General features: G+C 45.0%; 1 protein-coding gene across 16 annotated transcripts in view; it reads right to left on the reverse strand.

Moving 5' to 3' along the window:
* Window positions 1-22,788, reverse strand: part of PKNOX2 (PBX/knotted 1 homeobox 2) — a 922,547-nt gene that overhangs the window by 610,429 nt on the left and 289,330 nt on the right. For 3 of the 16 annotated variants that reach the window (XM_059719782.1, XM_059719780.1, XM_019494067.2), the window contains exons 3-4: window positions 10,493-10,586; window positions 9,912-9,959 (exon numbers count right to left, since the gene is read on the reverse strand). The exons of 11 other annotated variants lie outside the window; for them this stretch is intronic. The gene's annotated coding sequence lies outside the window, so the exon portion shown is untranslated. Of the gene's footprint in view, window positions 1-9,911; window positions 9,960-10,492; window positions 10,587-12,712; window positions 12,770-22,788 lie in introns of all 16 variants that reach the window. 2 more of the 16 variants (XM_059719781.1, XM_059719779.1) reach the window with 2 other exon arrangements.

The following is a 22,788-nucleotide window of genomic DNA, read 5'->3' on the forward strand; positions in this document are numbered from 1 at the left end:
TTGAAGCAGTTTTGCTACTCCTGTATGGCTATAGAATCAAGCAGACATAACACAACTCCATGGTAACAGTTTATATTGGTATCCTTCGATATTGATACGATTGTTATGTCTGACACTAACCCTGCTTCCTCCTGAAAGCAGCACTTGGGAAATGTAATACAGCGAAGGGAGTAATTATTCCATCTTAAATCTGAGCCTTCAGTATTGCTGACTTTGGAGCTATTATGTAAAACACCCATTCTTACCCATGCTGCCTTTCAGGGCAGAAAAATGTTTAATATCTCTCCCTCCCAAATATATAACAACAGGTTGATGCAACTCTTTTTTTTTTTTTAAATAAAACAAAAATATCAGTATATTAGGAAGCTCTGAATTTCACAGGTCCACTTGTAGTTCAAATTAGGGGTGTGTGAAGCAGGCTGTATTCAATTTGGATTCAGCCCGATTTGGGGGACAGTGATTCAATTAGTTGATTTGGATCACTGTCCTGATTCAATTTGACCAAATCTGAATCTGAAGATTCAATGGTGATTTGGAGAATCAGAGATATGACCATAGACACAGCTTTAAATGTTTTTCTATATACCTCAAATACCAGGTGCGGCTTGTGAATGCTGAGATGGTGGGGTGGATGGAGCGTCCCACAGGAGCACGGGGGCTCCCCCTGCACGCTCAGTGGTGGACCCAGAAGTAGACCAGGAGTACTTCTGGTCTACTTCTAAGTCTGCCGCCAAGTGCATGGGGCACCCCCCCACTCCCCTGGCTCAGCGATTGGCCATGGGCAGACCCTGGGTACCCCCCAGACCCAGTCAATGAATCGGGGGGCCGGAAGTAGACCGGAAGTACTTCTGATCCACCTCCAGGTCTGCTGCCAAGTCAACTGGGGAGCCCCCACCCCCGCACTCCCGTTGGATTTAAAGCTGTATCTATGTCTGAATCACTGATTCTCTCCAAATTGATTTGGAAGGCTCCTATTTGATTCAGAGAAACCAAAGGGTGTCCTGGTTTGATTTGGATTTGGAGATTCAGCTGCCGAATTGGGCTGAATCTCCACCACATCAAATCAGCGACCAAAGCTTTGCATAGCCCTAGTTCACATCACCTGATCTGCTATGATATTGTAAGATGACATCCCTAGATTGGCAACAGATAGTTGTTTTAATGGAGAATTTATCTATTCAACTTCTTTTTTTTGCTGATAGGATAGCCATAAATATATCATTATTTCCTTTAATTATTTGACTTAAAAAAACCCCTAAAATGTTTCTTCTGTTGCCTGATTATGAATACTTCATTGTATTAGTTCTAGAAATTCTAGCTGTGTTGTTTAATTGTAACTGACTACTAAACAGAATAATGTGGCATTGTTTCAACTGCCATAAAGGCAGACTCAATGTACATTTGAAACCTGATTTCCATTATAAGTTTGAAATTCACTTTCTATTCATGTTAACAGGGACCAATCCCTGAAAAGTCACAGGAATTTACGGCACATTAATTGACAAATTTGAATAAATTTCCCCAGATAAAACATTTTTACTTCTTACCCTGTTCTCCAACTGTCATGGAGGAAAGTCATTTTCCTGATTAAATTTTCTACTCAGCAGCAAACACTAAAATAAAGTTACTTCCCCCCCCAAAATGGGTCTGTTTTTCCAGAGATTATGGTTTTATCTGAATCAAAAGGGGAAAAAAGTTTATTTTGATAAAATATCTGTAGTTTTCAAGCTGACATTTTGATATACAGCAAAATGTTTAGTCTTGAAATCTTCAGTTAAGTGACATTATTCAACTATTATTCAAATTCTAGCGTCAATTTGAAGCTAGAATTTTGAAGTGTAAAAACATTTAGCTTCCATTACCAAAACCAATTTCAGTTAATGATGAAAACAATGTTAAAATATAAGACTTGTCCACAGGCTAGAAATTCCATTTTTGAACCAGCTATAGTTACTAGGAAATACCTAAACTGAATTTTTGTACATCATATGCTAGGTAAAGAGAAAATTCAATCAATTCCTTATTGAACCCTTTTTCTTTGTTAATTTTTTTTTTTATATCTGATGATGGATTTTCTCTCATTCTGCCACAGTTAGATAAAATTGGGATGTTGGGAAACATTTTTTCAAGACACCCTAGTGAGATGAGTGCATGTGAAAATATAACTGGACCAGAGACTGTTTCAAAGACAGATGTGGGCCAGAGTGTGTCACCTGTAAACTTAAACGTTATCTTTCCCTTTTTTTATTTAAAAAAGAAAAAATCACCAAATAACAGAACAAGATTTACTGATTTACTCTTACAGTGAAGGTTAGATGTGAAAGTAAACTGAATGACATTATTTTTATATTTTATTTATGATATGTAAGGTTTTGCAACACTATGATTTTTTTTTATTGTTTTTCACTGCTGACCTGTAAACTGGTTTTTGGCTTTTTATTCTTAATCTTTATTCAGACCTTTCAGAATACATGGGAAATCTGTTTGTTTTCTTTTCACATATTTTCTATGCTTTCTTATGATTCCAGAATCCTGTATGGCAACTGCTATGTATATATCCCCTGTTTTGAATTGACAGAGCAGTTAAACTGCATTCACCATATAGTACTTGAATATACAGAGTGATGTCAGACTTGGTATCTGATCCATCAGAAGGCTCATGCTTCATGATAATGTCTTTTTCAACTTTGATACATGCAGGTGAACCACCCCAAAGGTGTGCTTGAAGATAGGGAATTGAATGAAGTACCACTTGTCAGTCAAAATTGCTAGTTCATTTGTTTTACAACTAAAGTGAAATACAATTACACAATTCTCATGATTTTCAGACCAGAATGATTCAAAACAGTATTTCTTCTCGCCAAAAAGGCTCCAGAACCTTAGCAAGGTTTTTACTGATCATGGTCCATGTCTACCTTGTAATTAACACAAAATACAGAGCTATGCAATTTCAAGCGTCAGTTATTTGCATTGGTAGTGCCGGAGTAATTTTGTAGTCTTATAAGTATTACATATTAATACTTATTAGTGTTATGATTGATGTTGTTTGTTTTAATGGTGGTACATAGGATCCAGGCAAAAATCAAAGCCTCACTGATGGAATTCTATTACCCTAAATGTCACTTAGCCACATCAGTGGCATTTTTTTAGTACTTCTGCACCATGTGTGATTCTATTACTCATGCAGTGTGGGTGCATAATCACTTGCATTCATACTCTGCAGACCCAATAGGCTACACAATGGGCAGACAGCTATATGGTTATGTATGTGCATACACAGGAATGAGTCCAGGTAAAAAGGGATTTCACATGTTTTAACCCCAAGCAAAGTGCTTAGGGAAGTGATTCTCAACCAGGGTGCCAGGGCACTATATCAGGGTGCTGAACCTGGATCCTGATATTCATGCCCTTTGAGACACATCTGGCCAGGAGGTATGGCTACTGAAGGGTGCAGAACCAGGAAAAAATTATGGCCTGGAGCCACACGAATTAAGCTACATGTGCCACAGATGGGTGCAGCTGGGGCTGGCTTCCACAAAGCAGGAGATGTGATCTTCCTTCAAAAGGGAAGTAGCCAGATTTATTGGTCCCTCTGGAAAGGGGAAAGCAAGTGGGGGAAAGTATCTTGCGTTTCATGAGGAAGTACAAAAGAAAAGTGGAGACTGGAGAGGGAAGACTGCAGATCGCAGAGATACAGGTAAGAGGCTAACACTGACTGCTGCTGAAGATGAGAGGCTGATACTGAGATTGGTGCCCCATGGAATCCTCCCAACCCAAGAAAGGAGAAATCTCACCCTGAAAGTAAGGGGAATCCCAGTTGACACTGAAGGTAAGCATGTGCTGGGTGTCAAATTGATTTACAGAGACAGGATAAGGTGGTGGAGAAATTGACATGAATTAATGACAAGCATGGACTGCATTATGTAAGTAGTTGAAATGAATTAGAGACTGATTAGGGAAGAAAGTTGCTTAATTATAGTGGTCTATTGAATTAAGAAGGGCCCGACTGACCCAGTGTTGTGTTGTATGAATTAGTGAGTTTATGGGGAACCCGAGTGGGATGACTGAGTCAGTTGATAATTGATTGAAGTTAATTTAATCCAGAACTTAATTGATCTAGGGTTCACAATTTGCTTGTTTAGGGTAAACATCTTAAAAGACCAAGAAAGAGAAACCCAGGTGAAATCTGGGGGGAGGGCAGTTGCCTAAAAATAATTGATCTAGTAAGTGACAGATCAGAGTGTAGGGAAAGAGGAGTCCTGTAAATACACCTTGAGAATTTCCATCAGTTCAATCCATTAACAGGACAGCAACCTCGCCCTGTTCATTTAATATCTTCTTAGCATGGGGGGCAAAACAAAACAGTGTAGAGGTGACAAAAGTGGCAACCAATTGTTAAGCAGGTGACTGCTGTCACAGGCATCCTGGGGTGCTACCAGATCCTTTGAAGGGTGCTGTGAAGTGTTAAGAGATAAGATTGTTGAAGGAGATAAACAGATTAAGTAGATAAATGTAAGATCAGGTTTGTTCCAGCCTGAATAACTCCCCACCCCTACTGTCCAGCCCCTCTGCAAGGGGGCAAGCACGAGAAACAATCCTAGCAGGGTGCGGGGCCTGGGAAAAAATCAGCCTATGCGGGGCTCAGAGGCAAAGAAGCCAGTGGTAGCAGTGGCGGGGGAGGGCAGGGTGGCGAATGGCCGGATGTGAAGCCAGTGGCAGCAGTGGTGCAGAATCACCAGGCCCTGCAGGAGAGTTTGCAGCTGCTCCACCCGGCTCTGAGGCCCCCCCAAGCATGGGGCCCAATTTACACCTCCCCCCCCCCCCCCCCCAGGATGGCCCTGGTAAGCACTATAATATATAAATGTTGTTTTTTAAATTGGTGCCAATCAAATTAGAAAAGTTATGAAGGGGTGCCACAAGTCCAAAAAGACTGAGAAACACTGGGTCAAGGGCACTCACCCAGGGAGCATAAGATTTAAGTTCTAGACTCTCCTCACTCAGACAGGCTTTGAACTGCATTTCTCTGACTTTCCACCAGAGTGCTCTAACAACCAGGGGACAGGTTAAGCATTAAGTAGCATGCCTTATGAAGCTGATCCATTGCACCTTTAATGTAATAGTAATTGGCAAAATGGATGGAGTACTGTGGAGATGTTTCTGCCACATTTGGGAAAGGGTTCAGAACCCTTTCCAGGACCACAGACATTTCAGTGCATCACACAGCCTCTGTCTCTTTTATTTCTTGCTCCCATACGTCTCTTTCGCTTAGCTGCCCAAGCAGTCCAGTTTCAAAAAGAGTACTAGGAGAGGAAATTGCATGATGCCTAGCCTATGGTGTGGTGGCTTGAGTACTGTGCTGGGATGAAATGCATGTTCAAGACCCTTCTAGTTGAGGGGTGCCTGAAACCTGCATGTTTGAATATGAGCCAACAGTGTGCCCTTGCTGGAAAGGGAGCTAATGGCATCCTGGGCTGTATTAGTAGGAGAGTTGCCAGCAGATTAAGGGAAGCGATTCTTCCCCTATATTTGGCACATCTGGAGTACTGTGTTCAGTTTTGGGTCCCCCCACTACAGAAAGGATGTGGGCAAGTTGGAGAGAGTCCAGTGGAAGCCAATAAAAATGGTTAGGAGGCTGGGGGCACATGAGTTATGAGAAGAGGTTGAGGAAACTGGGCTTACTTAGTCTGGAAAAGACTGAGGGGGGATTTAATAGCAGCCTTCAAATACCTGAAAGGAGGTTCCAAAGAGGATGGAGTTAGACTGTTCTCAGCGGTGGCAGATAAAGAACAAGGATCAATGGTGTCTCTTTTAGCAAGGGACTTTTAGGTTAGATTTTATGGAAAACTCTCTCACGAGAGAGTAGTAGAGCACAAGAACAGTTACCCAGAGAGGTGGTGGAATCTCCATCCTTGGAGGTTAAGACCTGGCTTGATAAAGCCTTTGCTGGGATGATGTAGTTGGGGATGGTCTGGCTTTAAGCAGGGGTTTGGATTAGATGACCTCCTGAGGTACCTTCCAACGCTAATTTGCTATGATTGTATGGGAGGGACCTACTCCTTTACCTAACATGTCATGGAGTTCTGTCCGACTGTAATTTCATGAGTTGCATATGTACGCTGAGGATAACATCCTATTTCAATTTGAGCATGAAAGTGGCAGTTTCCTAGCTGGCCATCTGGCCATTTTCAGCTCCTGTTTTACCCTTTGGATGTGTTACCCCATGGATGTAGATTATGGGTATGTGTAGATGAAATGAGGTACATGTGTGCATGACACTTTAAAGTGGGTTAAATGCTTTTGCACTGCTTTAATGGTGTTGGTGTTTTCACGTGTTGATGTCATATTGTGCATTAATTCCAGCCAGTATAGCACATTCAGCAGTGTAATGCGTCTGACATGAGTTTGGGGTGTAGCAAACTAAAACATCTTTATGGAGTTTTAGTTTGCTGCCCCACAGCCACAGAGTGAAGCACTGGGCTTTGTGTGGCTCAGGAACTGTGCAGGCAGTCGGTGTAGGCAGCCTGGCAGCAGCCTGGGAAGGCAGGCTCCACCAAAGGAGGGGCAGGGGGGGAAGCAGTGAGATTGATCTTTCTTTTTTTTTTTTTTCCCCCCTTGGAGTCTGCCTGCCTGCATGAGCTGCATGGGGACCCAGTCCTTCTCTCTGTGGCTGTGGTGCCCTCTGGGACCACTCGAGCCGGGTGCCTGCAGGCAAGCGCTACCTGGCGGGGGGGGCAGGCACCAGAGCTGCAGAGGGAGCACCAGTCTCCCCCTCTCCCTGCCACAGCCCAGAGACTGCTTCATCCGCTGGCAGCTCATCCTCCCCACTGCTGGAGAGGCAGGTAAGACACAGGGGTTTACTTCACCCTAAATTGAAGCAGTGTTTTTAAAAACCCACCACTTCAATTTAGGGCCCCCATTTCATCTACACAAGCCCTATGGATTCCAGGGTAAGTGTCCTAAGCACTCAGCTACTGGAGACTGGACATAGGAGGGCTCTGTGGAGTTTAACACCCAGTAGTCATACCCTTCTAGCCATTTACATTTTTGTTTCAGATGCTATTATACATCCACAAGGGGTATATGTATGTAACCATATACCAGCCTAGCCAGTGAATTGTTTATTGCACATTCTTAGTCTATATGCACATGCATACATGTCCACACTGACAGGGAACTAAAATTCATACTTGAACATAAGTGGCATTTTTGGCACTTGTACAACTAAAACTCTTTCACTTGGAATTGCAAAGGGAAATAAATTTCTACCTGGCTGTATATTTGCAGCTGTATAGGCATATATTTGCCCAAAATACTGAACATGCACAGTATATGTGGATATGCTTATGCATCTTTATTGCACAGGTAATAGAAGGTAACATAAGTGTTTCAGTCCGAAGACACGTCTCATGATTCAATGAGATGCCAACATACGAGCCCTAGCTTGAGCACTCCCTTGCACTGTTTATTATGGAAGGTAAGTAGGGAGAGAAGGGATGCTCTAGGAGATAGTTAGAGACCTTTAGCAGCATTATATTTTTATTGTACCTGGTAATTTTTAGAGTTACATCTAGAGCACATACTAATTTCTTCATCATTTCTTCAAAGACAGCAGTTTATACCACCCAGTCCAGAATACCAGGCTTCTCTGAGGACATTGATCCTGTGAGGCCTGGTTGATAATGCTTGCCAATAAGAACAAACTCTAGCAAATAGAACCTAATCTTCCCATGAATTGTGCCAATAGAGGAATGTTCCTAGAAACAACACACAGGAACTACAGGGCAAGAAGGCATGGGGTGTCCTTTCCTATAATGCAGCATTTAGCAAGCTGCTTTCAAATATTAGAGAAGTTGATTAGTGTTGCTAGAAATGTTAGTGGCCCCTGTAAAGGGAATTCAAGGTCAGGCAAGTGGTTAGCTGACCCCCAATCCCTGCTCAAAGGCAAAGTTGTCCTGGCAGAAGCATTGGCTAGACCTTTACCAAGATGCTAACTCCAGCTAAGCAGCTTGAACTCCAATGCTAGGTTCAGACATTCAAAAAGCCTGTACCAGAATCTAAGTTACACTGCTTTCTGTAAGCAGTACAGTTTAGATTGGTAGTGAATAGAACCACATTTGTCCTGTGTATGCGCGTGTTGGGTAGGGAGGGGGGAGGAATTTAGACCAGGTTCCACAGTTTTTAAGCTAGCCTAGGTGTGTCCAACTACTGTTCTATTACAGGCATAGACCAGTTTTGTGTGCCAAACTTGGGTTCTGTTACAGGTATAGACTAGTTTCTGATCACTTATGTCAGTAAAAAAAGTGTAATGTCTGTACCTAGCTGTAGACACTGGAACATTCAAAGGAATGATGGCTTATCTACTACCTTCAATGCAATGTCTTTCCTACCAAGTAGGCCTCATGTTCATAATGAAAGCCAGCATATATTGAATTGTGCCCAAAATTCTTATTGAATTTGAATGATTGCAACCTGACCTATCTGATGGAAGGTTAGACCTTGGAATTATTCCTAATAAGAGCAAAACAGAATATTCCTAATTGGGCTAATTAAAGCAGTAATTTATTATCCTAACTGCTACAGCAGGAACATGATCTTCAGAACTATTAGTTCAATAAAACTAGTTGATGATACTATTATTATTCATCTCAAGTACATTAAGATGGAATCTCCAGCTGGCACTTAAATCACTCAAAGCATTGAATTTAAAACAATCCAAGAACGTTAGGAGAAATATTCTTTTACCTTTGACCCTATGGGAGAAGCTTGTCAGCTCCAGGAAGTATATTACACTTGGGTAAGTTACAGAAGTTGCTTTCTGCTCATTGGTTCAGGTTGTTATTGACATAGTCATAAGCACATCTCACCCATGTCTACAACTAGAGCTTATGCTAAATTCACTATTGTGAGGAAACACCAAGAGAGATTTCTATGCGCCTTTAAGACTCTTTTGCTGTGAAGAGACTGGCTGGCAAAGCACATTTGATTTATCTGCTCTAAGATGGCCACTTCTAAATATCAACCATGTCCTTCCTGTTACCCATGCCCCTTTCCTTCCACCCACCTTGTACCAGGCTGTTATTCCTCCCAGCAGCACAAATTATTTTCTCCCGAGTCTCTACAATCAGGCTTTACCTGCATCCAAGATTTCCCACAACATCAGGTCCACAGTTCATTTTCTAGTGTTGAATTATACACATGTAGCTGTGTTCCTAGAGACAAGTTCTCACCAGCAAAATGCTTAAGTACCAATGAAATCCTCATGGTAGACGATGGTAAGTAGACAATTATTTCTACACCTATCACACCACAGTCCTTGGAGTTCTCACTTCAGCCACTGAAATGAAAGCTATCCTCCCTTCTGTTGTCACAACCTAGACTAAGTTAAGGCACAGGCTAGAATTGGCAATGGCCCTGTTTTTCTATGTTTACAGTTGGGTTTTTGCAATTTAAATCTTTGCTTTGACTTACAAAAGGCATTTTTGGCAGATGGGCTAGAATGACCCAGCTCAAGTCAGAGGTGGGTTGGCATTGCAACTCAAATGCTATTACTGCTTCTCCCTGCCGGTGAGCTGCAATATCCCATGCCACAGGGTGGTATGGTGCAGGGACAGCTCCCCCTGACCAGAATCCAGGCAGCTGACTGCACCACAGCACAGAGACAGCCTCCCCCCTACCACTGCCAAATGCTGTCCAAGTCATGGCTCCATGGGCCAGATCTGTCCTGTAGGTTGCAGTTTGCCAACCCATGATTTACAAGATAATAAAGATCTCGTAGCATCATGACAGATGTGTTTACTTTGCCCACAGTGCCCAATATCTCCACATCTTTGCAGACTTGTACTTGGACACCTCAGAGTTGGCATATACCAGGCAAATTAGTTTTATAGGATCTATAGTGATGTATCACTTACCCTTTAGTTTCATCTTGTCCAGGAATGAAGAAGACAAATGAGCGTAACCTTTCAGAGTGAAACAAAGTAAAAAGAAAGTGACAATGAAGGAAAGAGAGAGGGCAATTTCCAAGACAGGCCTGGTAGAGCAGGTGCTGCTATAGTTCTATACAAATAGGAGGTTGATTTTACACAGAAGAATTGAAGATGAAGAAGCCTATAAAAATGAAAAAGTCAAATGTGGGTGTTCTGATTTCTATTTAATTCCTCCAAGATGATGGAGATGGCTCCTTTGGAGCCCTGAGTCAGGCATCTAAGATCCAAGTACAAGTAGGTATTCAGACCTGTACGCATCATTCATGCCGATTAGCTCTAGGTTCATCGCAATTAATTTTGTAGCTATCAGGTGTATCTGTAGGTATCTTATCTGTCAATTTGGATCTCCCTCCTTGGGAGAATGAGCTGGATTAGACCACCAGTCCAAAAGGATCATGAAAATATCCACTCCACCTGCAGCATAAGTTATAATGCTTTCCCAGCACCTTATGACAATCTGAGGACCTTAGTAGAAAATAAGCAAAGACCTCAAAATGACAACATACCCCAGGAAGAGCATAGGTGATGTCCTTGATTTCTCTTGTATCTTGAAGCCATGTAATGGCAGGAACTGGTTATATCAAATATGCCCAAATGATTCTAGAAAATGAATAATGCCTTATGTTATAGAGGAAGCAAAAAAAGAAAGAAAGAGAAAGTTTAGCGCCAATCTGCTTCAGGGAAAATTGCTTTCTGACCCCATATCTAGTGATTGGTTTGACTGGGAGTATGTGGGTTATATCTGTCAGCCAGGCACCTGAGAGGTTTGTCCAGTCCACTAAGAGAACATCCCAGATGAGTGCGCAGACCACCACAATACATGGGAAACGTTTGGTAGTTTCACGGTGTTTGGCCAGAAATTCCATCCTGGACCTGGGAAATCTTTTTGCCGAAACCAGTATGTCAGCATGAACAGCTTCAATTTTAATGAATTGGAATTTTCTAACAGAAGTACTTCCTAAATGTCACTTATTATTCTCCCATCTTACAGTATGGGAACAACCGTACTGTAGGTTGGCTGATCTCGTATGGCGGGCTTTAATTTAGCTTCCCTGGAGGAAGGGGCCGCTTTGAGTGGAGAGGATGCCTCACCAGCATGCAGGGTGACAAGAGGAAGGGAAGCCCAGGTAAGCATCAATGAAATGGGAGTAGGTGGCTACAACTGTCCTGGGAGAGGAAGGGAGGCACGTGCACCCTCAGGAGGCCTCAGGTGCCTCTACACTAATGCTCGTAGCATGGGGACTAAGCAGGAGGAACTGTGCCTCCTGATTGCGAGGAAGAACCCAGACTTAGTAGGGCTTACAGAAACCTGGTGGGATCCCACCCATGACTGGGCAGTGGGCATTCGGGGATACACCCTATATAGAAGGGACAGGACAGACAGGGAAGGTGGGGGTGGCAGGGGTTGCACTCTATGTCAAAGAGCACTTCACATTATCAAGGATTAGCTTAGTGTTAGAGGGGGTTGGGCAGAGACACTGTGGGTCAAACTACAAGGGGGGCATGGCGAAAGGGACCTTATGGTGGCTGTCTACTACAGACCACCCAACCAGGGGGAAGAGCTGGACCAGGACTTCTCCAGTCAGCTTATGGAGGTGGTTAGGTCAAGGGATGTTAAGTGTCATGGGTGACCTAAATTACCCAGACATTTGCTGGGAGAAGCAGACAGCCAGGTCTGACCACTCGTGTAGGTTCCTGGCTGTATTACAGGACCTTCACCTTATCCAGGCAGTGCACAGCCCCACTAGGCATAATGCCTTGCTGGACCTGGTCCTGGCCATGAGGGATGATGTGGTGAGGGGACTGCAGGTCCTTGACCACCTGGGCAATAGCGATCATCACCTGCTTGATTTCACTACCAAATGCAGGATGTCAAGGGCTTACACTAAGGCTAAAGCCCTTGACTTCAGAAGGGCCAGCTTCAATGAGCTTAGTGGGGAGGCACTGAGGGCCCAGAAGGTAGAGGAGATGGGAGTCCACTAGGGATGGTCATACCTTAAGGGGGTAATCCTCCAGGCCCAAAGGATAACAGTCCCTGAGAGAAGCAAGGGGGGGGGGGGGGGGCGGAGATAAGAGTGCTCAGAAACCCCCTTGGCTCAACAACAGCATTCAGTAATGCCTGAGGACTGAAAGGGTGGTATACAGCTAGTGGAAGGGAGGAGCTTTCACCAGCTGAGGAGGAGTACTCCTCCTCAGCTGGTGAGTGTAAGAGGGCTCTTAGGAAGGCCAAAGTAGAGATGGAACTCAGACTAGCATCCAGGATTAAGGACAACAAAAAGTCCTTTTTCAAGTACATTGGGAGCAAGAAGAGGGCACCGGACAATGTAGGGCCCCTGCAAGATGCAAACGGTAATCTTGTAGCTATGCCAGACAAGAAAGCTGATATTTTTAACAGTTTCTTTGCCTCTGTTTTCTGGAACAGGGACCAGGACTGTCCCTACCTTTGGTAGGTGGGATCTCTCAGGGATAGCTCTGTCAGGCCTTCAGTCAGTGCAGATGTAGTTAGGGATCTCCTGGAAGGGCTAGACATTTTTAAATCTGCAGGTCCAGATGCCTTCCACCCCAGGGTGTTGAGGGAGGTGGCAGGGGTCATCACAGAGCCCTTGGCCTGGCTGTATGGGCATTTGTGGTCATCTGGCCAAGTGCCAGGGATTGGAAACTGGCTAATGTGGTCCCAATTTTCAAGAAAGGGAGGATCCAAGTAACTATAGGCCTGTAAGCCTCACCTCAGTGCTCGGGAAGATCTTGGAGAGAATCATCAAGGAAGCACATTTGTGGGGGGCCTGCAAGGGGGGGGGGAAAAAAAAAAAAAAAAAAAAAATCACACTCAGAGGCAATCAGCATGGGTTCAAAGGCAGGTCTTGCCTGACCAACCCGATTGCCTTTTATGACCAAGTAACTAAATTCTTGGATGATGGTGTTGCTGTGGACGTAGTTTTTCTAGACATTAAGAAGGCCTTTGACACTGTCTCTCACCCCATCCTCATCAATAAATTAAGTGACTGTGGCACTGATGCCTGCACAGTTGGATGGGTAAAAAAAAAAATTGGCTGATGAGGCACACCCAGCAAGTAGTGGTGGATGAGTTGTACTCAACCTGGCGAGATGTGAGCAGTGGGGTACCACAGGGCTCGGTCCTCAGGCCCTCACTGTTTAACACCTTCATCAGCGACTTGGATGACGGGGTGGAAAGCACACTGTCCAAGTTTGCTGATGACACTAAGGTGTGGGGCAAGGTGGACACACTTGAAGGGAGAGAGAGGCTGCAACTAGATTTAGACAGACTACAAAAGTGGGCAGATGAGAATAGGATGGGGTTCAACGTAGATAAAATGCAGGGTGCTGCACCTTGGGAGAAGGAATTCACAGCATACATACAGGCTGGGGAGTTCCCTTCTTGAAAGCAGAGGCAGAAAGGGATCTTGGAGTCATTATTGACTCCAAGATGAACATGAGCCGCCAATGCTAGACTGCAGCCAGCAAGGCCAGCCATACCTTGTCTTGCATCCAAAGGTGCATCTTAAGCCTGTCCAGAGAGGTGATACTCCTGCTCTATGCGACTTTGGTCAGGCCGCAGTTGGAGTACTGCATCCAGTACTGGGTGCTGCACTTCAAAAGGGATGTGGCCAGCCTGGAGAGGGTTCAGAGGAGGACCACCCGCTTGGTGAGAGGGCAGCAGGACAGGCCCTATGAGGAGAGACTGAGGGACCTGAATCTGTTCAGCCTCAGCAAGAAGAGGCTGAGGGGGGACCTGGTGGCTGCCTACAAGCTCATCAGGGGAGATCAACAGCAAATAGGTAGAGCCCTCTTCTCCCCAGCACTGCCTGGGGTGACGAGGAACAATGGTCATAAGCTGATGGAGAATAGGTTTAGGTTGGAGATCAAAAGGCAATATTTTACAGTTAGGGTGGCCAAAATCTGGAACCATCTTCCTGGGGAAGTGACCCTCACCCCTACCTTGGGCAAATTCAAGAGGAGGTTGGACAATCACCTGTCTGGGATCTTGTGAACCCAGCATTCATTCCTGCCTGTGGCAGGGGGTCAGGCTAGATGAGCTGTTCAGGTCCCTCCTGACTCTAGTTACTATGAAACTATAAACAAGGCTGCATCCCTAGAGACAAGCACTAGAGGCAGATATCTTACCTTTTTCATAGAAGAGGGGTTGCATGCCTTGAAACCACCATAGCTCTGCCATGCAGACCTCACAGACTCAACACACCAGAGACCTTACTCTGAGTTGAGGGATGGAGATGGAAGCTCAGATCTCCTAAGGTGTCTGAGTACCCATGGAGCCATCCTTTGATCTGATAGCACAAGTACATTTCCATCCTTTGCTCCAGTATTAAAGAACATAGTAAACAGGAGAACTCCCATTTCCTTAGGACTTATTCCGGCAGGGCAGCTGTCTGCACACTGGGTACATCTATCCATGGTATTAATGTGATATAATAAACTCTGGCACCTTTTGTGCTGGAGTTTATTTCCCCTGGGCACAGCATTTACACATGCACCCAGGACTTCAGTACATTGAGGCAAGGAAGTGGAGCCCAGCCTGGCAGGGTTCTGAGGGAGGGGGCAGGTCAGCCTGCTAGCCCAGAGATGTTCCCTCCCAGTTCAATCTGCTGTGGAGGGGCTGGCTAGGGTATGAGGGTACTTACCCTAACCCTAGCCAGCAGGCAGGCCCCGCACAGTAGCACCCTCGTGCCCCAGCCAGCCCCAGCCACTAGACCTGTGCGAGCAAGCAGCGGTCCGATCTGGCTTCAGACCCAGCCACTTTGGATAGCAGCTATCCGATCCGGAGCTCCGGCCTGGGTTTCTGCCTTGATTCGGCCGAAGCCTTGGAGATCCGGCCATAGGGTATAATTGGGGGGGGGGGGGGGGGGAAAAAAAATCAATGAAATATTTATAATTTTGTGGTTTTTTGTCCTATTTGGATGAAACTTGCAGGGATGGTAGCTTCTGCTGAGAACATGAGACCTGCCAAGTTTCAGGAAGATCAGTGCAGGGGTCCAGGGGGAACTGTATCTTGAATTCTTGAAAGCCAAACTCATGTCACAGCTGTGTGTTACAACACAGTGGGGTCAAAACTGCAGAGGAGGTAGCTCTTACTGGGGGTCACAAAGCTTGCTAAGTTTCAAGGAGATAGGTGCAGGGGCTTGGGGAGAACTGCACCTCAAGCTGCAGACAAGCAAAACTCATGCCATGGGTGACACTGCATGTTAAGGTGCAGTGAGGTAACAGCTGCAGGGATGGTGGCCCCTGCTGTGACACCTGCCAGCTGTCTGAGAGATCAGTGCAGGGGGATTCTGGGGCCCTGAACCCCTAGCTGCTGACAGGCAAAACTGTGCCGAGACTGCGTCTGCCTTGGGGCAGTTGATTGTCCGTCTTGATTCTTTCCTTTCCTTAGCCTGGTTTTGTAGGTGCTAATTGATGCTCCTTAAGTCATTATGTAGTAGCTAGGTCCTGTGTATTGAGCTGGTCCCTGGTCCCTGAATGAATCATGATTGATTGATTGGTAACTGGTAAAACAGCAGCTTAGCAGCCAGGCCTGCAGTAGTGTCTCCCCTCCCCGCCCCAAGAGAGAGGCGGTCAGTTCCACAAGCACCCATGGCATGAGTTTTGCTTGTCCACAGCTTGAGGGGCAGTTCCCCACAAACCCCTGCACTGATCTTCTTGAAATTTGGCAGACTTTGTGGCCTTAGTAAGGGCTACCACCCCTGTTTTGACCCCCCCTGTTATAACACCTAGACATGACATGAGTTTCACTTTCAAGAATTTGGGGTGCTGTTCCCCCAAAACCCCTGCACCAATCTTCTTGAAACTTGGTAGGCTTCATCCTCTCTGAAGAATCTACTACTCCTGAAGATTTAATCCAAATAGAACAAAAAGCAACAAAGTTATATTTTATTGTTTCCCCATTATACCCTATGGCCGGATCTCTGAGGCGGCTCCGAAGCTCTGAACCGATTTGGGAAGCCAAACGAGGCCAGCGCTTCGACCCGGATATACTGCTTCAGACCCCAAAGCGTCCAAAGCTTCTCCAGTTCCGAAGCTCTGTCCAAAGCCTCGCACAGCCCTACCAGTCATCCTCTATACGTGCGTTGTAGCAGAGTAAATAACTCTACCATAGGATAGTACTTGTGTTGGTCAGTACTATCCTACGGTGGAGTTAGTTTACTGCCGTCTAATAGGGACACGTGTAGATGGTGACATTACTATGGAGCTAATTAGTCAACTCCGCAGTAAAGCATCTTGAGTAGATGTGCCCACTAGAACCATCTGGCTAGGTTGAAAGATAGTGAAATGGGGATATTTTCCTATGACTTGTCTAACCACTGATCAGGTGTTGTTGCTTCAGTGTCTCCTGACATTGGAGAAGATGGAGAAGTTCAGTACAGAATTGCTTTAGTTTAGTGTGGTTCAGTGAACCATGTTGTGTTTTTCCTTCCCATTTCAGACAAGATTATTTTCTTGATCCCACTTCAAATCAGCTTAACTTCACTGGCCTCATAACAGGCTCCATGAAGGAACTAAGTCTATGGGATTCTGCAGGTGGTGCCTGAGGGGCCTTTAGCCTCCTAATGGGTAAGAAATGTAAAGACTGTTAATGCTAAACAGTCTCTCTGAAAAATGGGTCTTTAAAAGTCTCCAAAGTAGGAAGTGAACTCCTACATCTTCTCTGGGCTTCAGCCCTACAGCGTCTGTGCTCAGCAGTCAATCCAGATTGACTGGACCTGCCCCAGGGTGTCTTAATGTAGTCTGCTGCCCCCTGGTGGTCCATCCTAGCCTGTTGGATCTCCCCTACCTCCTTGTCTGCCACATCTTGATTATATTGATGTTACAGAAGAGTTTACTTCCTAGGAGAAAAGCAACTTTAGCTGCCTCTGTCTATATGCACACCTGTAGGCCACCTTCTCCTATGGTGCTGTGGGTTCTCTGACGCCAATCAACAGTCCAGTGAGTGGACACCCTAAATTTAGTTTGTTAGGCAGGTCAGAAGAAAACACCTTGGGTCAGGCTGGGATGAGTGCCTGGCCTTATTATCTTGTTATTGCCACCACCTCCTAGTCCAGATAATGAGTTCCATGGGACTCAGTTGCCCTGTACTCAGTTCCATGCAGTTTGGTATCCCTGCACTCACTTCTATGGAGCTCAGCTGCCCTAGATTCATAGATGCTAGGGTCAGAAGGGACCTCAATAGATCATCGAGTCCAACACCCTGCATAAGTAGGAAAGAGTGCTGGGTTTAGATCACCCCAGCTAGATGCCTATCTAACCTCCTCTTGAAGACCCCCAGGGTAGGGGAGAGCACCACCTCCCTTGGGAGCCCGTTCCAGACCTTGGCCACTAACTGTGAAGAAGTTCTTCCTAATGTCTAGTCTAAATCTGCTCTCTGCTAGCTTGTGGCCATTATTTCTTGTAACCCCCGGGGGCGCCTTGGTGAATAAATACTCACCAATTCCCTTCTGTGCCCCCATGATGAACTTATAGGCAGCCACAAGGTCGCCTCTTAACCTTCTCTTGCGGAGGTTGAAGAGGTCCAGGTGCCCTAGTCTCTCCTCATAGGGCTTGGCCTGCAAGCCCTTAACCATACGAGCAGCTCTTCTCTGGACCCTCTCCAGGTTATCCACATCCCTCTTGAAGTGCGGCACCCAAAATTACACACAGTATTCCAACTGTGGTCTGACCAGGGCCCGATAGAGGGGAAGTATCACCTCCTTGGTTCTGTTAGTCATGCATCTACTGATGCACGATAAAGTGCCATTAGCTTTTCTGATGGCTTCGTCACACTGATGACTCCAAGATCCTTTTCCCCTTCCGTTCCACCAAGCAGGTCATTTCCTAGGTGGTAGGTATGCTGGACATTTTTCCTCCCTAGGTGCAGTACTTTGCATTTCTCCTTGTTGAATTGCATTCTGTTGTTTTCTGCCCATTTGTCCAACCTGTCCAGGTCTGCTTGTAGTTGTTCCCTGCCCTCCAGAGTGTCCACTTCTCCCCACAGTTGTGTCATCCGCAAACTTGGACAGAGTACACTTCATCAGCAACTTGGACGAGGGAGTGACGATGTTAAAGAGTATCAGTCCTAGGACCGAGCCCTGCAGGACCCCACTGCCCACACCCTTCCAGGTCGAGACCGACCCATCCACTATGACTCTCTGGGTGCGACCCTCTAGCCAATTCGCCACCCACTGGACTGTGTAGTCATCCAAGTCACAGCCTCTTATCTTGTTCACCAGTATGGTATCCCACCCCATATCGAAGACCTTCCTGAAGTCTAAGTATACGACATCAACCTCTACTCCTGCGTCCAGGTGTTTTGTAACCTGGACATAGAAAGAGACTAGATTAGTCAGGCATGATCTACCTGCTACAAACCCGCGCTGGTTTCCCCTCAGCATAATTTGTCCTGCTGGGCTCTCACATATGTGGGCCTTGATAATTTTTTCAAAGACTTTGCCAAGGATGGAAGTGAGACCGACTGGCCTATAGTTGCCCAGGTACTCCTTCATCCCCTTCATGAAAATGGGGACCACATCGGCCCTTTTCCAGTCCTCCGGGACCTGGCCCATGCACCACGAGTGTTCAAATATTCCCACCAGTGGCTGCGCAATGTCGTCAGCCAGTGCTTTCAGTACCCTTGGATGGAGCTCATCCGGGCCTGCCGACTTAAAGGCATCCAGTTCCTCCAAGTGACTCTGCACCATCTCAGGGTCTACGCATAGAAAAGTCTGGCACCCTGCTGCTGCCTCTCTACAAACCCAGTGAGAGATTTGTCTTGCCCCTCGCTTAAGAACACTGAAGCAAAGAACTCATTGAGGAGTTCAGCCTTGTCCCCCCCTGTCCGTCACCAATTGCTTCTGCCCATTTAGTAGGGGTCCTATTCCTCCCTGGGCCTTCCTTTTACTTCCTATGCATCTAAAAAACAATTTTTTGTTATCCTTAATTTGAGATGCCAGTCTCAGCTCCATGGTAGCTTTGGCCCATCTACCTACCTCCCTACAAGCGCGAGCAGAGGAGGTATACTCCTCTTTGGTAATCTCCTCTCCCTGTTTCCACTTTTTATATGCTCCCCTTTTAGCCCGTAGGCTGCCCTCTACTTGGTCCCAGACAAAGTGCCTTTTCCCAGCTGTTCCGAGGCTTCCAGTCTAAACTGCTGTGGCTATCTTTACACAGCCCTCCTAAGCATACTCACAGTAATCAGTTCCTAGCATTGCTTCTCCTAGTTCTGCTTGGGTCAGACTGTCCAAGTCTGCCTTTAGAGCTGGGTTTATATTCCCAAGGCTAGCCTCTTCCAGCCTCCCAGAAGCTCATCTTAAAAGGTGCAGTCTCCATTTCCTTACACTTGCAAAGGTTATCTAGTAACAGGGCAGGTTCCCTTATTACAGAACCACACTAGACCACAGTAATAAGTAGAGAGATATAGTTAGCTGTGTTAATCTGAAGTCAAGTAGCAGGCAGGGTAGATTTGCACTTTTTAACCTAACCAAAGTACAAGTGGTCTGAAGCTCACTCATGAGCTGAAACTCATGAAAAGCTTGTGACACACACATGTCTATAAAGGTGCAAATCTACCCTGCCTTCTACACAGCAATAGGTGCTGCCAACTGAATTAAGGGTGGACAGGAACATTATAGTGAATAAAGCTGTTATTGCATTGGGGTTGGAAGAGGTGCATCTGTATGTTAACAGCATCATGATAAACGTATCCATTTACTAAGGAAGAATGCTCATAGATACTATCCCTCCCTTTTATAAAGCAATTTGTGCTGGAGGCTGGACTGTTAACTGCATTCTGACAGGAAAACGGTTTCATATTGTTCATTTTTCAGAAGTGATTTTTGTTTTTAACTGAAGCGCTGGCCAGTATACCAAACTGGTTTTCAGTTATAAAGTCTTACTAAAGTGTTCCATAGACAGTCTCATTAACCTTTAACCTTTTCTCCCACAGATTACATCTCCCAACATTTTTTTGGGAGCCTCTCACATGGCATTCGTGTTCTTTCAGTCTGTTCTCTTAACTGAAAGAGAAGAGGTAAGATATAAACTCAGCCTCAAGCTGCTCAAAGTGCCCAGGCACAAGTTCATTCTGTCAGGAGGTACATATCAAAGACAGAATTTAAAAACTGTATTGGGAATAGTGCAATTATCTCATCTCACCACATTTCTCAGCCCCGACTGAGGTTTAATTAAAGTCAAGTAAAAACACAGAGGAGAATCACTATTTCAGATATCACTCCACTGCATACAGCTAAGTAAAAGGAAAATAAGAGCTTTATCACAGACTTTTTAATTTACTCAGAGAACCTTCCAGCTCAGCTGGATATTATTCCTTCATAACATTTTCTTAAAAGAAAGAGTATATATATATATATATATATGCACACAGACACACACAAATAATCAGCTAATCCTTCATAATCTCCTTGAGTTGAACCTAAAACATAGTTTTATGCAGGTGACCTTTTCACAAAGGCTGTTCCTATGGTAACAGTATTGTTTGATCCAGTCAAGAGAAAAATGCTGCATGCAAACATACTTAATTTTGTTTAATTTGACATCCTATTTAATACAGAAATGAGCTGATAGTGAAGAGGGGTTCAGTAACCAGCCTGATCCCCCAGTATCTCTCAGAACCATTTTTAATAAATTTCAAGGCCAGAAAGGACAACTGAAATGGTCTTCTATGAGCTCCTACATAACACAGGTGAGAGAACCCCACCCAATGAATCTCCTATACACCCCCCACAGCTTGTTGTGCTAGAGCAGGGGTGATCAATCCCTGGCCTGCAGGCCAGATCTGTCCCCCAGCACCTTAATGTATCCAACATCTTGCTTATTCTGGACCAAGCACCTGACAACGGATTTTTTTAAAATTTCTGTTTTGAAACCACAGCTGCAGCCAGTCACAGAGTGGGTGGGGGGAGGGAGGGGAGTAGCAGCAACCAGTTCCAGAGCAGTGGACACACATGGAGCAACATGGTGGATGGCAATGGCAGCTGCTGTGTGCAAGCTTCCCCCTCCACATCTGGGGGGAGGGGGCAGGAGGGAGCAGCAGCAGCCAGTCCCAGAGTAGTGGCCACATGTGGAGTGGGGCAGTGGATGGCGGCAGTAGCCACTGCATGCAAACTTCCCTTTCCAAGTGGGGGTGAGGGGGGTGGGGCAGGGAGGAGTGGCATTTGGTCCCGGAGCAGCCGCCACACATGGAGTGGGGTGGTGGATGGCAGCAAGAACCACCGCATGCAAGCTTCCCCCTCCATATCCAGGGAAGCAGAGGGGGAAGCTTAAGTGCTGGATTTTCAAGAATTCTGAATTTTCAAGATCTGGATTTATGAGGTTATACTGTCATATATTTGCTTGAGCCTATATCTGTGCAGAAGATGGATTAGGTGTTCCCAAAGCTGAGAAGAATTGTTTAACCGATTGAACATTTTTCAAATTTGTGTTAATTTAAACAATTATGAAAAAAATTGTTTCTACAATTTAAATAGAAAGTTTCATTTTTTTCCCCCAATACAACCCAAGGTTTGAAGTTTAGGAATTTATTTCACGCTTTTTTAAAGCCCAAACAAAAGTAAAACTTTTGTATTGCTTGGACAAAACATTTTTGACTTTTCAGTTTGTCAAAAAAAAAATAAAGTATCATTTGCATCAAACTGAAATGAAATTAAATTCTTATTTTTGCAATGCCAGTGAACCAAAAATTCATTGTACACATCCAAAGAAGCTGGTTATAGACAGTGGAGAGACTGAAAAGGTCTTCCTCCCATGGGTAGCTAACAACTGGGAATTGTCAATTTTCCCGTGTAAATAACTTAATTTACCATCATGCCCTGCCACAGGGCAATAGTAACAGGAGTCAGAGTGGGTGACCAAAATATGTTTCAAAGCAGGTTTGTCTTACACCCAGACTACCTACTCAACTTGCTCTGGCAAGCAAGGACAGGAGTTAGGAAGATCTGTTTAGCCTTTGGGTTTTCCCAATTCTGGTTCTGTTAGCAAATCTCACTGTCCCCAGGACTGTTTAGAGCAATGGTTCTCAGCCTATTTGCCATAGTGGGCCACACCTGAAGCTCTCAATGTGTTTTGTGGGCCACACCCACACAACTGCCTCTCTATCCATTTAATAGGATGTCACATGGGCCACAAGCTAATTGGGCTGCATGCAGCCTGTGGGTTAAGAACCACTGTTTTAGAGCATTCCTCTCCATGAGGCATAGAATAGCACAGTATACCATGGTGTATTCTTCCTATATTTCCCTGCATCCTATTTTTGATGATTAGGATTGGGTAATGGATGTAAAGTGGCCAGAAAACCCTTGAAGGCAGTGGTCCCTAACTGTTATTGAGCAAGTAATATACTCCTGGTGCCATTGTGCTTTGCTCCCCTTTTAAAACTGGGTATGAACTTTTTAATTCCTTGTGCAATATGTTCACTATGGGTTGGGTACCAGTGCTCTAAAGTATGGATACTGGGGAGGAGATGCTTCCTTTGCAGCCTATTGTGTATAAGGGCCAAGTCACACACAAATCAGACAACTGGATTCCTATGGCCAGAGGCTGAGCACTATGCGATACAGATGAGGGCAGCCAAACCTTTGGAGACTATTTTATTAAAAAAAATAAAATAAAATCTCACTAGTAACTGGCTCAAGAAATTTTGATCAGAAGAGCAGAGAATAAAACATGAATCTCCATCATCAGAATGCTAACAATGTATGAGACCCAGAATATGCAGAGAGTAATCTGTCTCTACATACACATCCTTCCTGCAGAGATCAAGCAACCAGTCCCCTTTATACAA

Source organism: Alligator mississippiensis, chromosome 16, assembly GCF_030867095.1.
Source record: "Alligator mississippiensis isolate rAllMis1 chromosome 16, rAllMis1, whole genome shotgun sequence".
NCBI classification, from domain to species: domain Eukaryota; kingdom Metazoa; phylum Chordata; order Crocodylia; family Alligatoridae; genus Alligator; species Alligator mississippiensis.